The following is a 17216-nucleotide window of genomic DNA, read 5'->3' on the forward strand; positions in this document are numbered from 1 at the left end:
GATAATGTAGTTTGAATTCCACCTAAATTTCCACAGGCACAAGAGCGGGACAATTTCCATGTTTTCCCCTCACATGGCAATCTCACATGCCTCTTGAATGCTTCTCCTGGGAGGATAGGTAGAAGTTGGGGGACTCTGAGACCTCCCACGAGAAGGAACAGTTTGCAAAAACCACTCCTCCTCTATGTGCCCGGACAGGATCCAAGCCTGTGAATATGACTACAGCTTACCATCATGTTTCATTTCAAAGAATGTCTCTATACATGTGTCCCTTTGTGTATGTGGAATTGCTCTTTCGAGTAAAGTGAATGGGAAAGTTCACACAAACAGAATAACAAAGCACAGGGGAATGCACAGTGTGTCATTTTGGCTGGCCCTAATAAAAGGTATTGCATGGATTCTGGGATTTCTTTGCTCAGAATTTTGTGAGGGCCAATACAGCTATTTACAAGTTTTTTGATTGGAAGATCCAAACAGAATCTCTCTATTATTATTAACAAAGTCGCATGCAATGTACAATAAGATTGTATTATTGTTAATATTTTCAATACATTATTTATTGAAGTCTGAACTTCAGCTAATATTGCAGCAACAATGTCCAAGTTTTCAAAGACTGCCAGCCAGCATTTTGACTGAAGGTTAACATTACTCTGCCATATTTCCAGTCCTACCTTAATGCATTCATAATGTGCTTCTCAAAACAGAATCTGTGGACCTGGTCAGGTGAATAATATTAGCACTTCTTGAAACTGAAGAGATTCCAGAAACATTTATTGCCTTATATTTTCTCAGTGGCAGTTCAAGAATGATACAATAATTGGCACATGCTTGTGCCTGGAACAAGGGATGTGATGTATTTTCTGCTTTTTTAAAAAATGCCCCTGTGTTTAAATTCTATGTCTTTTGATTAAGCATCACCACAAGAACTGCTAGCATTTGCCTTTTTGTGCGAGAATGGGAAAGCACTAAAACATTACACCTTCTAAAAAGTTGTTGAGTAGTCCAACACTATTCTAGCTTTAGCTTTGGGGGTGCAAACAAATGACTTGAACAGCTAAAGACATATTCCATGGGCAACAAGTGGAACTGAGTCATGTAACTCAAACTCATATGTCATTAAAAACCTCTCTTCCGCTATATAGTTGATGCTGCAAATGTTATAAAGGCTGCAGATGGGGAAAATGTCATAAAATTTTAGTTAGGCAATGTGCAGTGCTTTAAAGGGGCATCAGGTGGCCACTGTAGGCTTACTAAGAGCTCCCTGGAATGGTCTCATTCATTATAAGGTCTCAGCACTTTAGTCCTTATGACAGTTTTATAATTTACTATTTTGTTGCCATAAAGAATTCGCTAGCTTTTGGAAACAGGGGCTGAGGAATCTCCTCTACCTCTTCAGAGGCCACGTGTGATACTGTGAGTGGTCCTGCCTCCCCCTTTTTTTTACAAGTATGGGCAAAAGGCAAGATGGGCAAAAGACCACATCTCACCCTCCAGTTATGTAAATAATGTGACCTGTTTGCAACACTTCTGTTCTATATGCAGTGCCACCCAAAACACTTCTGCTCAGAATTCTAATCAGAGTCTATTCCATAGGGCTTACACCCAGGAACAGTATACCAATAGCATACCACTTTATCCTATACTTATCCTATACCTATAAAGGAACCCATTATGGTGTCTCTTTCAAGCAATGGCGTTTCTTTGCCCTGTTGTGTTTAACAACTGTGTTCACATCTGCATTTTGGTGTAGCAGCTCCTATGTCATGACACCCTTATATTGCTATGCTCTCTGACTTCTTCTCATATTGCCACACTATGCATCAGATGTCCACCTCTTCAGATTCACATGGTTCTTCATGGATCTAAACATGTGCCAGAGAATTTACAGATGTTTCCAGCAAAGTTCCAAATGACTTCTTGAACAGCTACTCTCTGGAAGGCATGTAGCATTTTGCATATGCAACTGGGAGGAAATTGCTACTATGAGGCATTTGCATAACATTTTTCCTTGTAGCTGAAAAATCACCCTCCCATATGAGATAACTGGTGAATGGATAAACAAAAGAGGAAATGAGATGAGCAAGCCACACAAAATAGTATCGTTATAAACTCTCATCATCAAAATATACACCGGAAAATAACTGTAAAAAGATCTGGCTTATTTGTAGTTTTTGAAATTGGCCTGTCAAGAGTTGTTTTTTATAGTTTAACAGTTACCCTCTGTGAGTAGGTGAGCATTTCCAAATTGTGCAGCCTCAATGTTGGAGCCAGGTGACATAGTGCCCCGCTACAGTGAGACCGGTGAATTTGAGCATTATGTCAGGTTTGAAAAATTATTATTTTTAAAAAAGTCATTTTTCATTGGTGCAACTTGGCTGGATTTCTTAAGCAGCAGCAGCTCTTTTCTAACCCCACAAAAAATGGATCTTGTGCATGACAGCAGGGTGAGAACTGAGGCCATCGAATAACTCACGCCTGCTTCACAGTAGTTCTATAAGCTGAATTTTGCCTGGCAGCCCCAAGGCTAAAAGGCAGAGAGAGAACAAAAGTGAAGTATCAAGAAAAAAAATGGTGAAAGGGATAAATTAATAGCTAGCATTTGGCAAAGTAGACTTAATTTGTTGTTACTGTCTTTGTTTGAAAGGCAAAGGCTCTGGAGGCCATTTTTTTTTTTTTTGTTCCAGTGGAAGGTGATTAATCTTACTGCATTCATAAAATTGTAGAACCTTAGCACAGGAAGACATAAGGGAGGCATGAAACCTGCACCCTTGGTAGGATCCCAAGGTAGGATCTCCCACATATGTTGTATCTGACACAGGGAACTTTGACTATTGAAAGCTTTTATCGCGGAGACCTTGTTTGTCTGTAAGGTGCTACTGGGCTAGAATCTTGCTCCATCACATATCAGTCTTTATTTCCTCTCCCAGGGTACCAGAGATTAAATTGCAGAATCCTGGTCTTCTGCATGCCTTTAACATAGTACATCATACTAAGGTTTCCACACATGATTCGATCCAAACGCTCTGAGCTAAAAGGCCAGCAACTTACATCTTGCAGGCATCACATCTCAAGAACTGATCATCAGTGTCACAAATTCTTACTATGCTGTGGAAAATGAGAAGAAAATCAAAGGGAAAGCAGAGGAAGATATAACAGCTATAGTTGGATGAATGAATGAATGAAACTCTATTTTGATACAAGATTAGCTCCAAAGAATCAGCAAGTAATAAAACACAGCAATGCAACGAGCATAAAACAATGAGCAGAGATTAAGAACAGGTGCAAGAAATGTAAAACACTCTTCCAATAGGCAAGCAAAGTTACTCACACTCAGTCAGCTGCTTGTGTATCCCATGTGCCTGTAGGCAATGACTGGCAACATGGTGGGCTTTCTTTGAAGAGGAGTCTACAAGGAGGAGAGAGACACAACGTTGTTCAGATCTCCCTTGCATAGTTAACAGAACTGGAGCAATATACTGGCACGGAATGTCATTGTAGGATGGGCAATGCAGCAGAACCCGTTCAATAGACTCTACTTTCCTTGTATGATATTCATGAAACCGTGGAGGAAATGGGACACAATGGTAACTGCCTTCCCAAAGGGCTAATGGTAGAGCATTAAATCCAATATTTAAAGATCTCAAGGAATTTAAAAATAATCTGCTGGCTGAAAACATTTGGCATGCTGCAGAATAACTGGATATTTCTGTGTCTGTGCCCTATCTGATAGTATAGCACAGGCTGGCCAAACTGTGGCTCGGGAGCCACACGTGGCTCTTTCAAACGTTGTGTAGCTCTCAAAGCTCCCACTGCCCCATCAGATGGCTTGGAGAAGGGATTTCTATCTTTAAATCACTTCTTCAAGCCAAGCCATCCAATACTTAGAGAATGCATTTAAAATTGCTTTCTTTTCACCTTTCTCCCCTCCCCCCCATCTATTTGCCTTCCTTCCTTCTTTGCGGCTCTCGAACATCTGACATTTATTCTTCCCCTGAGCCATTCAAGCCAAGCCATCCAATACTTAGAGAATGCATTTAAAATTGCTTTCTTTTCACCTTTCTCCCCCTCCCCCCATCTATTTGCCTTCCTTCCTTCTTTGCGGCTCTCAAACATCTGATATTCATGTCTTGCAGCTCTCAAACATCTGACATTTATTCTATATGGCTCTTATGTTAAACAAGTTTGGCCATCCCTGGTATAGCATAGTCCCAGAACCACTGTGATTTTTTCTTTTGTTTTTTGATACCCAAGATGCAGTAAAACTTGAGGGAAGAGGCTGTGCTCCTGGAGTTTCCCCTCAACTACTCTTAGCCAGGTTGAGTAGTGGCTGTCAGCAAAGATCAAGGAGGCAAGGCCCACCAGACTGAGAATGCGTTTTAGCCAGTAGGTGAATGCGAGCAGGTACACATGTGCCTCCAAGGGGATCAGCCCAGCCTCTAGACAGAGGACATTTGGAATACATTGCAGGACTCCAACACAACATCATCTCCCTTCAAAAAATTTGGTCCACAATTTGTAGATGCACTCATAATAGTCAACCTTTTAGCTACTCCAGGGGAAGGGAAAGGAAGGGCCAAAGGAGGCCTGGCTCTTATTGTTACAAGATTGCAGGCAACAGTCACCGCACTGATATAATGTCAACATTGGGCCCAGGCCTGCATGGTCCAATCCAAGAAAAAAACACTCCTGTTTCTTTTAGATAGTAGATAGATTATCTACTTTCCTATGTCACCAGAAAATGGGTACATGAAATCTGGATCAAGTTTGAGCTATAGCTAGACTTGCTGATCCTGTCCTCTTTAAATATATCTGTTGTGGTTGCAGGAGATTTCAACATCAGACTTGGACCCCCAGAGGAATCACTATATACCTACTTCAACTCAGTACCAACAATGAAAGATTCCTTAAACATCCTTCCCCCTAGAAACTTTAAGGACATCAAAGTTAAACTGGAAAGATTACTGCTTACTATAGCCTGCTTCTAGGCTAGACCTCTCAATTCTTAATGGAGTTACGCAAGGAGACATCCCTGGGGAGTATACATACTAGTCTGAGCATGGTGCAAGTTGTATAGATATCTTACAATCTGCTTAGTTACAACATGCACCTCAAAGTGGGGAATCAACAAGATAGTTGCCATCTTTCAATTTCTCTGGATCTTAACTGCAATCTGTCAAACATGCGGTTTCAATGACGAGTCAGGTTTGATAAAAGACTACATTTATTGATAGACCGATACTTTCAGGATAACAGATTCTTGAGAGTGATGCTAAAGATACATTGATACAATACTTTTAAGGCTAACTTCAAAAGGATTCCAAAAGGTGCGGGTGAGGGATGCACTCTCACACATAAACTATCATAACTGTCTACATTCTCATGGCGTTATCAGGACTCCGTCCTTGCTTTCCCCAGATGTGTCGCACTCCCTAACAGGAATGCATGGGAAGGTGCTGATTACTTTTTCTCAAACTAGTTTCGTTTCTCTTTACTTCTACTTTGCAAGCAATAAAACAAAGAGAGGGAGGGGAAAGAATAACAGAACTAACAGACCTTGGTCCTCCATGATATTTCACAGACCAGTTTTATGGAGGACTCTAAAACAATCAATTACCAGTGGAATTTTACCATGCTTGACACAATCTACCACAATGCATTTCTGAACAATTCATTTGACAGTATCTCTAGGAATAGGCTTTGGGCAAAGCTTAAGAACTCCTCAATAGACTGAAGGCTCCACATACTTATCCACTCGCTGCATGAAGGAAATTTCCTAAAAGCAAGATGCAGTCCTCAAGGACACCTCTCCTATAAGATTCTACTTGACAAAGGAGTTAAACAAGGTTGCATCCTGGTCCCTCTACTTTTTAACTATTACATCAATTTCTTGATGCAACACTTAAGAAATCCAAGCTTCTATTCTCCAGAGCTTTCCAACAAAATGATATATGCCTTACTATACACAGATTATACTATTTATCTTATCCTATTCACAAGTTGGCCTTAGGAGACCGCGCCATGCTTTCACTCCATACTGTAAAGAGGAGCAGCTTATGATAAAGTAAGTCTTCACGCAAAAAAAATTGAAACCATAGATGGCAAATAGAGGGCTACAACATCAAGTGGACAAAAATCTTCAAATACTCGGTATCGCCATTTGGACACTGGAGAGCTCAGGTACTATAGAGCTACCGCTGCATTACAAGATTCCACTTCACAAAAGGGGCCTCCTTTATCCCCACAGTAATCAAGGTTTCCAAGGAATTCAGCTCTTGTATAGTTACTAGCTCTGTATTTATAAAGAAAGATGCCTACTGGAAGTGGTACAATCTAAGTTCCTATTAACAGCTATATGCAATCATAATGTCTGGAGATAGCTCCAGACTGAGGACTATTGCTCTCACCTATGCTGATGAAGCCTTATCTGGGTAAGCCTTTTTCAGTGTTCCTGGGGGCAGAGGTTGAAACAGCCAAGAGCAGCATTACCCAACTAGGTGAGTAGCAAGGATGAGACTGGTGGGGCAGACCCAGACTGGCAGGGGTGGGAATGATGCCACTGGGGAAGGCTACAGTGGTAGACAGTCCAGCCAGAAGGCTGAGCTAACTGGAAGCCACAGGAGAGCAGGCTTGCTGCAAGGTGGAAAGGGCCCAGTGACCTAATAGCCCTCTGGCTATCCTGCCTGGTTGTAAGGAGCAGGCAGGAGTCAAAGAAGTTCAGGGTAAGGACAGGTGTATGCAGGCGGAAGAGGTAATGAAGGTCACTGGTCTCTTAGGCCAGGGATTGGCCAAAGCACCAACTAAGTGGAACCCAGTCCAGGATTGTATACCAGTGGGGGAAGGTTAGAGACTGCAGAGGTTAAAGGGGAGAGTTCCAATGATAATAAAAGACAATCAAGCCCAGGTCAAGGCTGCAAGAGCTGCTGCCTGTGGAAGAGAAAAACAAGGTGAGCAATCCTTTTGCTTCTAATTCTGAGGCCTAGGAAGGCATACATTCTCAGACCATAGAATTCACTGACATGAAATGTCGAACCCATCAGTGTGAAAAAGAGTGGGGGCCTAACCCCCCGCCCCAGAATGAAAAGGTTTGCCTAACGGTGGAGGAAGTCCAAGCTATCCCCAAAGTGTACCGGGACTTACGGGGGGTATTCAGTGGGCAGGGAGCATATGAACTCCCCCCTCATAGAGAAACAGACTGTGCCATTGAACTGATCTCGGGACAGACCTTGCCAAAATCAAAGCTGTACTCGATGGTGTAGGCTGAAAAAATCGAGTTGCACAAATTTCTGGATAAAAATTTGAAACGGGGCTTCATACGGCCAGCTGCAGCCTCCCATGCAGCTCCCATCCTCTTCCGAAAAAAGAAGGATGGCTCTCTCAGACTTTGTACCGACTTTCGGGGGATTAATGAGATTTTAACCTCCAACGCCTATCTGATACCCCTCATCAAAGACTTAGTACAGTGTTAGAGGGGAAGATTTTTACCAAATCGGACCTAAGAGACGCGTACTTCAGGGTGCGCATAAAAGAGGGAGATGAATGGAAGACGGGTCAATTTGAATATCTGGTGATGCCATTTGGCCTCCAGGGGGCTCCGGGAGTTTTTATGAACTTTATAAACGAAGTGCTAAGGGAGCACTTGTATAAGGGGGTGGTGGTGTACCTGGATGACATCATCATCTATTTGGAGGATCTCAAATCGCATGTGAAACTGGTTCAAGAGGTCCTCAGCATGTTACAAAAGCACAAACTGTATGCCAAATTGTCTAAATGCGAGTTCCATCGGACAGAACTCGATTACTTGGGTTTTAGGATATTCAGGAAAGGACTGGCCATGGACTCGAGTAAGGTACAAGTGGTATTAGATTGGGCTCTCCTGAGGACACGTAGACAGCTCCAATCATTCCTTGGGTTCGCCAATTTTTACCGTAATTTTATTCAGGGGTTTACCCAAACTATGTTACCTCTTACTGAACTACTGAAAACCAAAGGGAGGGGTCCAGATGCCAAAAAACCGGGGGCGAAACTAAATTGGATGCCTAGATGCCAGGAGGCGTTCACCAAACTTAAAAGACTGTTCACAAGTAAGCCTGTCTTGAGTCACCCCAATGAATTGAAACCCTTCATTGTGCAATGTGACGCCTCCGACATCGCTGTAGGAGCAATTCTCATGCAAAGGGATGAGGAGGGGCAATTGAAACCTTGTGCTTACATCTCTAAGAAATTCTCCCATGAGCAACGTAACTGCTCTGTATGGGATAAGGAAGCATTTGGAGTAACTTATGTGCTAAAGACCTGGAGATCATGGTTAGAAGGTGCTAAACTACCATTTGAAATTTGGACCAATCACAAAAATTTAGAGGCACTTACAGGTCGCCGTAAGCTCACTGAGAAGCAAATCCGGTGGGCGGGATTTTTCTCAAAATTTGACTTCAGTCTGAAACACATCCCGGGGACTAAGAACTTCTTGGCAGATGCCCTTTCACGACTTCCCCAGCATAATAGTCAAAAGGAGGAGGTAGTAGACTCCCTGATTTCTCCCACTCAGGTGGCTGGCATGGTAACTACCCGAGCCAGGTCTAAGTGGAACCTTCCTGCAGAGAAGTGTGGGGGGGAAGCAACTGGCCACAGAAACTGAAAACTAGGGGGAGGACTGGCCTGGTGGGATACAGAAGGGAGAGGATGGGTTCTGGTACAGAGATGGTAAATTGTATGTTCCTAAGAGCCTCCGCGCGGAGGTCTTACAATTTTGTCATTCCAACAAACTGGCGGGACATTTTGGGTACGTGAAGACCCTACACTTAATCAATAGGCAATTCTGGTGGCCCTCGATGAAAAAGGACATATCTGAATTCGTGGCCTCATGCCCCATATGCCTAATGGCTAAGAGGAGGGGGGGGAACCTCCTGGTCTCCTAAAACCCTTAGAGACGGCAAACCGTCCCTGGTCTGTAGTGTCCATGGACCATAGTGGAATTGCCCATCCCGCAAGGGAAAACAGTAATTATGGTAGTAGTGGACACTTTTTCAAAGCAAGCACATTTCATTCCATGTGCACAACTACCTATGGCCAAGAGACTGGCGTACTTGTTCTTTCATCACATTGTGAAAATCCACTCATTTCCAGATAAGATAATTAGTGACTACAGCCCGCAATTCATTGCCAACTTCTGGCGGGAGTTCTGCAAATTAATGGGTATAGAACAGGGCTTGAGCTCAGTTTACTATCCCCAAACGGACGGCCAGACGGAACAAGTGAATGCGCTGCTAGAGCAGTATTTACGGTGTTATGTGAATCAACAGCAATCCAACTGGGTAGATCTGCTGCCATTCGCTGAGTATGGTTATAACAATAGCGTCCACAGCTCAACCAAGGCTTCACCCTTCCAGATAGTGAATGGTTACAAAGGGAAGCCCGTCCCGCTGTTGCCAGAGGAGGAGGGGCCCAGAGATCCCACAACTTTTAAGTAATGGTGGGGGAAATTAGGGAAGAGTTGGAATCTCATACAAGAAAACTTGGAAGCGGCTAAAGAGGCTTATAAAAGGCAGTATGACAAATCCCATGTTCCGGTGTGGGATTTTAAGGTGGGAGATACAGTGTTCGTTTTGACCAAAAATTTACCACTGAATCAACCTTCTAAGAAATTGGTTTATTGGTTTTTAGGGCCGTTCAAAATAATGAGGGTAATCAACAAGGTGATTGTAGAACTGGAATTACCCAAAATGTTTAGTAAAGTATACCATGTCTTTCATTGCAGTCTTCTGTGCAGAGACCCAGGTGGCACCCCTTAGCACTCTCGACCTCCAGCTCCACAACCTATCCAGATTGGGAATCAGAGTCATCATGAAGTGCAAGAAATTTTAGATGCAAAAATAAAAAGTGGAGTGCTGTATTATCTGACAAGTGGAAACACTTCCCTACCAGTCAAAATGAATGGGTGGCAGAGCAAAATGTATCGGCCCCTGAATTAATCACTAAATTTTACAGAGTGTTTCCCCATAAGCCCCGCGGTTGAGAAAAAGGGAGGCAGTATGTCAAGCATGGTAAAAGCTCAATGGATTACCATTGAGCTTTTACCATGCTTGACATACTATGCTATGCTATGGTTATGCTATACCATGCTATGGTTTTAGGGCCCTCCGTAAAGCTGGTCTGTGAAACATCATGGAGAGTCGGTGTAGTTTGGCTCTGTTATTCTTTCCCCTCCCCCGTCTTGCTTTATTGCTTTGGGTAGTAGAATAGTGAGAAACGAAACTGGCAGCAAGAGGAGAAGAAGAAACACCTTCCCATACATTCCTACATGGGAGTGTGTGCCATCTGGGAAAGCAAGGACAAGTCACTGATAACATTGTGGGAACATAGACATTTATGATAGTTTATGTGTTGGCTGGCATTCCTTACCCCCTCCTTTGAGGATCCTTTGAAGTATGTCTTAAAAGAATTGTATCAATGTGTTTCTAGCATCACTCTCAAGGTCTTGAACCAAGAGAGCATCTTGATTTAGCAATAAACACAGTTTTGTATCTACTTGACTCATTCTTTTGAAAATCGCATGCTTGACACACAGGGTGAGGACAGGAGGGGGGGGGGAGAAGAGATCCCCACAGGCCTGAAGCCCTGGATGGGCTGGTTTCTCCCATGGGCCACATGTCTGACACCCTGATCTAATCACTTTTTATGAGCCACATTGAGTCAGTGGTGTGATGTGGTAGCTAAAAAGGTAAATGTGATTTTGGGCTGTTTCAACAGAAGTATACTATGTGTCAGAACTTGTAACTTTCCTGCGTGCTGAGCAACTGATGTTAGTTTAACTGACTCCATATTAGAGATGTCTATTAACCCTGTAGCTTTGCATTTCAAACAAATACTAACCATTGAAGGGTGACAGATAGCCCTGGGAAACATCTGCAGGTGGCCTTTGAAGCCAAGAGGCCAGAGCAGAGCCGCGGGGTTCCTTCCCCCGCGTTTGGAGATAAGGGGCCTGGGAACAGACGCCTGTCTCTTTGGGTGTGAGAAATGGTTTTATTGTTTCTGTTACCACTGCATAAGAATGTGCCGATAGCTGTGAAGGCTATCAGAGTCAACCTGCTCTTTTCCTGGACACTAAGTTCTCAATAAACGTCTTAACTTTTGAAACAAAGTAATGCATCGTTCTTGAAGTTCCCAGTTCTGACACTATGCAGATCACATGAAGTGATGGTATTACTTTACTATGCTCTGGTTAGACCTCACCTAGAGTATTGTGTTCAGTTTTGGGCACCACAATGTAGGAAGGTTATAGATAACCTGGAATATGTCCAGAGGAGGGCAACAAAGATGGTGAGGGGCCTGGGGACCAAATCTTATGAGGAAAGACTGAAGGAGCTGGGTATGCTGAGCCTGTAGAGGAGACAACTGAGAGGTGATTGACAGAGTAGTAGTAGAAGTGCCCACTGGACCACTCTGGTCAGACCAGTCTCAGCTGCAGTTCTAAGGAAGACACTTACACAGACAGCCGGTTCAATGAACTGTATTGGGGTCAGGCAGATATCAGAGTCAAGAAGCAGTCCAATAGTCATACACTTACATCCATTGAAGCCAGGCAGAAGTACAGATACACAGTCCAATAGAATAGTCAATACACAGTCCACAGTCATCAATTCCAATATCCATCCAACAGTATGCCACGCTATATCCATCCTATCCCACACTGAACAGGTAGCAGGCTACTGCATTTCAAGTTGCCTTAGCCAATCCCATTCCAAATTGGTTAAAGGTTTACACCTGATGACACTTTAGCACCTGTACTCAAGGATGACACAATCCTTTGGCAGTTCCAGTTCATCTTAAAGTAATAGGACACTGACAGTGATATGGTCACCGTCCAAGTACTTGAAGGGCTGTCATACTATAGAGGATGGTGCAGAGTTCTTTTCGGTTGACCCAGAAAGTCAGGCCAACACTTATGGGTTGAAATTAAATCAAAAGAGTTTTCAGTTAAACATTAGGAAGAACTTCCTGACAGAGCAGTTCTTCAGTAGATGGTGGGCTCTCTTTCTTTGGAGGTTTTTAAACAGAGGCTAGATAGCCACCTGACAGCAATGCTGATTCTGTGAACTTAGGCAGATCATGAGAAGGAGGGCAGGAAGGGTTGCATCAGTGCTTAGTTCTCATGGCCCTTTCTTGCATGCTCAGGGAAATGCTGTTCACCACTTTGGGGTCAGGAAGCAATTTTTCTCCAGGCTAGTTTTGCCCAGGTTGGAGGGTGGGTTTTTTTTTTCCTTTTTGCCATCTTCTAGGCATGGAGCAGGTGTCACTGGGTGTAGTGGGGAGGCATCTGTGAATCTCCTGCATTGTGCAAGGGGTTGGATTAGATGATCCTGGAGGTTCCTCCCAGCTCTATGATTTTATGATTTCTATGTGTAGTCACTCCTAGTAACTTGTCACTGAAGTGTTCAGCTTGGTGGTTTAAATGTTTCCTTATTATCATTCTGGTGCTTTATTCTGATATTCTGAGATCCTTGAAGATTTTCTTAGGGGTAAGGTATTGTTCCCTAGTGTAAGAGACCCAGGATGTATTAGATCTCTTACACTTGTATTGCAAAAAGATGGACGTGATTAAATTTATCTTCAAACCAAACATTTTATTGCAAACTCCTGTGCTTGTTTTTGGGTTCTCAAAAGGGAAGAAGACAGTGAAATACCTGCAGTTATCAACATCGTTCTCAGCTACAGTGACAGTGGAGATAAGAGACCATTTTAGAGAAAGTGGTTTCTAGCACTAATGCAATTAGAGGCTGAACTGTGCCTGCCAACTACCAAGCATTCCCTTAAGGGTTCAGCTGCAAAGATTTCTGTGAGAATCCAAATGTTCACTGCCTCCTGCATTTTGTCACTTTTTATCTTAAAACATACTTCACTGACATTTTCTAATTAATCCGTGAATCATCATAGTGAAACAGGTATGTATTAATTATTCATTCCTCTGATCCATCACTTATTCATCCCAAAAGCATATATACATATATATGGGATAGGGCTGTCCATGTCAAGTCACAAGAGAACACACAGAAATTACTTCTGCATCTTGGGATGTCTCCTTCCACTTACTTGGAATTTAGATATTCAAGTCATTTGAACGATGGAATATTCCCAAACTCTATGCAGTTGCATTGGGGGTGGGGAATCAAATCAGGTCACAGGACTTATCATTTGGGGGTTGCATAGAAATTATGTTATTAAAAATAAGTAGGAACATATGAGATAGATGCTTATGTTTAAATGATGTTTTTTGGGGTTTGGTTGGTGACAGTTACTTGTTTTGTTGTTTAGTATCTGATATATTATGAAATGCTTCTTTGTTCATTGTGTCTTTAAGAATTATATACTCTATTTTGACTCCAAAGCAATCATTTCTCAAACCAAAGTTTGCTGTAACCGGTCATGGCATGTATCATTCAACATATCAAAAGTCCGCATTCCCCTTACAATTCATTCAGCCATTTCTTTCCATTTGGCCAATATAGATTGTCAGTAAATGTTTGTGAGAGAAAGGCTGCACAGCCTGCAAAATCAGCTGTCCTCAACAAGGGCCGGAGTTTTCTCCATTCCGTCTCTGACCTGGTGGAACTCTCTGCCAGAGGAAATCTGGGCCCCGTGGAATCTTATGCAATTTCACAGGGCCTGTAAAGCAGAAATGTTCAGCCAGGGCTTTGACTGAGGACAGTGCAGGCTGGCACCTTTCCTTCCCCAGCAAAGGTTTAGACCTTTAAGGCTTTGAGCAGTCTGTGGCCAATGTATCTGTGGGACCATCTCCTCCATTATGTCTCTAATAGAATGCTACACTCGGTTGGCAGGCTTTTGATTGAGGACAGGATGGGGTGATTCAGTAAATCATCATCATCATCATCATCATCATCATCATCATCATCATCATCATCATCATCGTTATTTTGCTGGCAAATTTTTTAAAAAATGTAATGTTTGTCTTCAATATAGCCTTGCATATGTTTTAACATTCTCTTATCAGAGTCTTTCAAAAATGTTTCAAGAGTCTGTTGGGAGTCCACTGTATCTCACACTTTAGATAATAAGTTAAAAGCGTGGTCTGTATTTCTGGGGGGTGAGAACCAGGCATTGCAAGGAACCAACAATTGAGCTTACAGAGAGAATAGGGCTTGTACAGATGTAATCACATACAAGCTTAACTTTTCAGCCCACTGTTTTTTCAGACCAAGTCAGGCAATCATGTGCCATTTGCCAGTGCTTGGAGGGTACATACCTCACACAATTCATATAAATACTTTCTAACAGGGGTCGTTTTGTAGAAAAATAGGTGGTGGAGCCCATTAGCATAACTCATTAGCATATGCCACCTCCCAAACCAGCCAAAAGCAACCCAATGCAAGAAAGGAGAGCCCCAGGTGAGCGAGGCCTGCTTGGTATGGCTAGAGATCCAGTCAGCTGAAGCAGGCCTCACTCACCTGGGGCTCTTCTTGGGGCTGCATGAATGCTGCTGGCACTGGGGAGCTACAGTTCATTGAGGGAACCATGAATGCCAACATGAACTGTGACATACTGAAGCAGAACATGATCCCCTCCCTTCGGAGAATGGGCCACAGGGCAGTATTCCAACATGGTAACGACCCCAAACACACCTCCAAAACAACCACTGCCTTGCTAAAGAAGCTGAGGGTAAAGGTGATGGACTGGTCAAGCATGTCACCAGACCTAAACCCTATTGAGCATCTGTGGGAAATTCTGAAACGGAAGGTGGAGGTGCGCAAGGTCTCTAACATCCACCAGCTATGTGACGTCGTCATGGAGGAGTGGAAGAGGACTTCAGTGGCAACCTGTGAAGCTCTGGTGAACTTTATGCCCAAGAGGGTTAAGGCAGTGCTGGAAAATAATGGTGGCCACACAAAATATTGACACTTTGGGCACCATTTGGACATTATCACTTAGGGGTGTACTCACTTTTGTTGCCAGCAGTTTAGACATTAATGGCTGTGTGCTGCGTAATTTTGAGGGGACAGCACATTTACACTGTTATACAAGCTGTAGACTCACTACTTTACATTCTAGCCAAGTGTCATTTCTTCAGTGTTGTCACATGAAAAGATAGGGTTGCCAAGTCCAATTCAAGAAATATCTGGGGACTTTGGGGGTGGAGCCAGGAGACATTAGGGGTGGAGCCAAGATCAAGGCTGTGACATGCATAATTGAACTCCAAAGGGAATTCTGGCCATCACACTTAAAGGGATGGCACACCTTTTCAATTCCTTCCTTCCATAGGAAATAAGGAAGGATAGGGGCACCTTCTTTGGGGGCTCATAGAATTGGACCCCCTGGTCGAATCTTTTTGAAACCTGGGAGGTATTTTGGGGAGAGGCACTAGACACTATATTGAAAATTTGGTGCCTCTACCTCAAAAAAAACAGCCCCCACCCAGAGCCCCAGATACCCGCGGATCAATTCTCCATGATTTTCTATGAGAATAAATCTCCATAGGGAATAATAGAGTTTCCCAGCAGACATTTTCCTCCCCGCCCCCCGCTTTCTGATGACCCTGAAGCGGGGGGGAGGGCCTCCAAACTGGGGGATCCCCTTCCCCCACCTGGGGATTGGCAACCCTACGAAAAGTTATACTTAAATATTTACAAACTGTGAGGGGGTGTACTCACTTCTGTGACATACTGTAGTTGCCTTCTGCCCCTTCCCTTCCATCTTTCAAATTACCTGTGTCTGGATGTTCTCTCTTAAAATCAAGTCCTGGGAATCTGGAGGATTTTCCAACAGCCAGTGTCATATTTGGGAAACCTCACTTCCGCATCAAGTGTCTGGAGTTGCTCCTCCATCATTCAAACTATTCCAGGCCTCCTCATCAAGTACCAGTGAGTAAAATTGAAGATTGGTAGGTACACATTCTCCTTAATCAGAACCATTGATAAAATGCCTTTTAAAGTTAGACCTTAACTGTGGTGGTGGACTGAAAACTACCAGGGGCCTGACAGGAGTCTTGACATTCGCACCAAGAACCCAAGCACACGTCTGCTAGCACAAATGGTTTTGGTACCCAGCTCTGCAAAACACCCTACAGACTATAAATTGCAGAAAGTCTCAGAACAACCAGCAAATTCCACAGAACAATCAGCACAGTCAACAACCATCTTCCTTATCTTCACACCCCTTCCAACCCTCCCAGCAATTAACACAGAACAATGGTCACACTCAACAGCCAGTTTCCTTATCACTACCCTTCCAGGAAACCCCACCAAACAATGGGCACATCCACAAACCAATTGCCCTTTCATCACACCCCCTCCAGCCTAGAAATAGCAGCTCTCCAGCAGCCCTGGCCCCACTCAATGCACAGCAGCCAATAAGGTCAGAGCGCCTGCTCCGGCTGCAATGCCACTGAGGATGTTCTCCGCAGCTGAGAATGAAACATCTGGAAGGAAAACTTTCTCCAGTAGAACACGGTACTTGAGCCCAAAAGATTCTACAAACCCTAATAATATGGTGTTATACTCCTTCCTGTGTTTCCCATCATCTTCTTAATTTAAGATGGCATAGATCAAGAATGACTCTTATTTACAACCTTTTATCCATCAACTGTACCCCAGCTTAACTCTATAATGTCATATTTAAAACTGAGAATTACCATGTTAATAAGTATTTGTAACATGTCCAGTCCTGTAAAATAAAAACCACCTTTTATTCATTCATCCACGTCCTCTACTGAGAAAAACAAATACTTCTTGTAAATTCTTTTACTTCTTATGAAGTATTGAAAGAACAAAAGCATCTATGGAAGACTGAACCAGAGTTTAGTCTGTCTCATATATCACCCATGGAACTCAGTTAATTTCACACTGTGAAATCTTTATTACTACTGATGATATAAGAAGCAGAAAGAAATGTATGATTTTTTTCACAGTTTTAAGTTGCATATCCAAAGATACCACTTGGAACTGCCACCTTTCAGTTTGTAAACTAGCAATACTTCTTGTTAAAGTTATGAATGAAAAAAGTATGCTGATGACACGCAGCTGAATCTGTTGATGAGCAGCAAGCCGAACACCAGAGGTCTGGAGGCCATGGTTGGTTGGTTGGTTAAATCTATCAAAGCTGAAGTTAAATCCATCAAAGACAGAGTTCCTGTGGCTGGTCCAGGAGAATGCAGGATTGGGATGCCAATTCCCAGCTCTTCACAGAGTTCCATCAACATATGGATTGAC

Source organism: Heteronotia binoei, chromosome 16 (genome assembly GCF_032191835.1).
Source record: "Heteronotia binoei isolate CCM8104 ecotype False Entrance Well chromosome 16, APGP_CSIRO_Hbin_v1, whole genome shotgun sequence".
Classification (NCBI taxonomy): domain Eukaryota; kingdom Metazoa; phylum Chordata; class Lepidosauria; order Squamata; family Gekkonidae; genus Heteronotia; species Heteronotia binoei.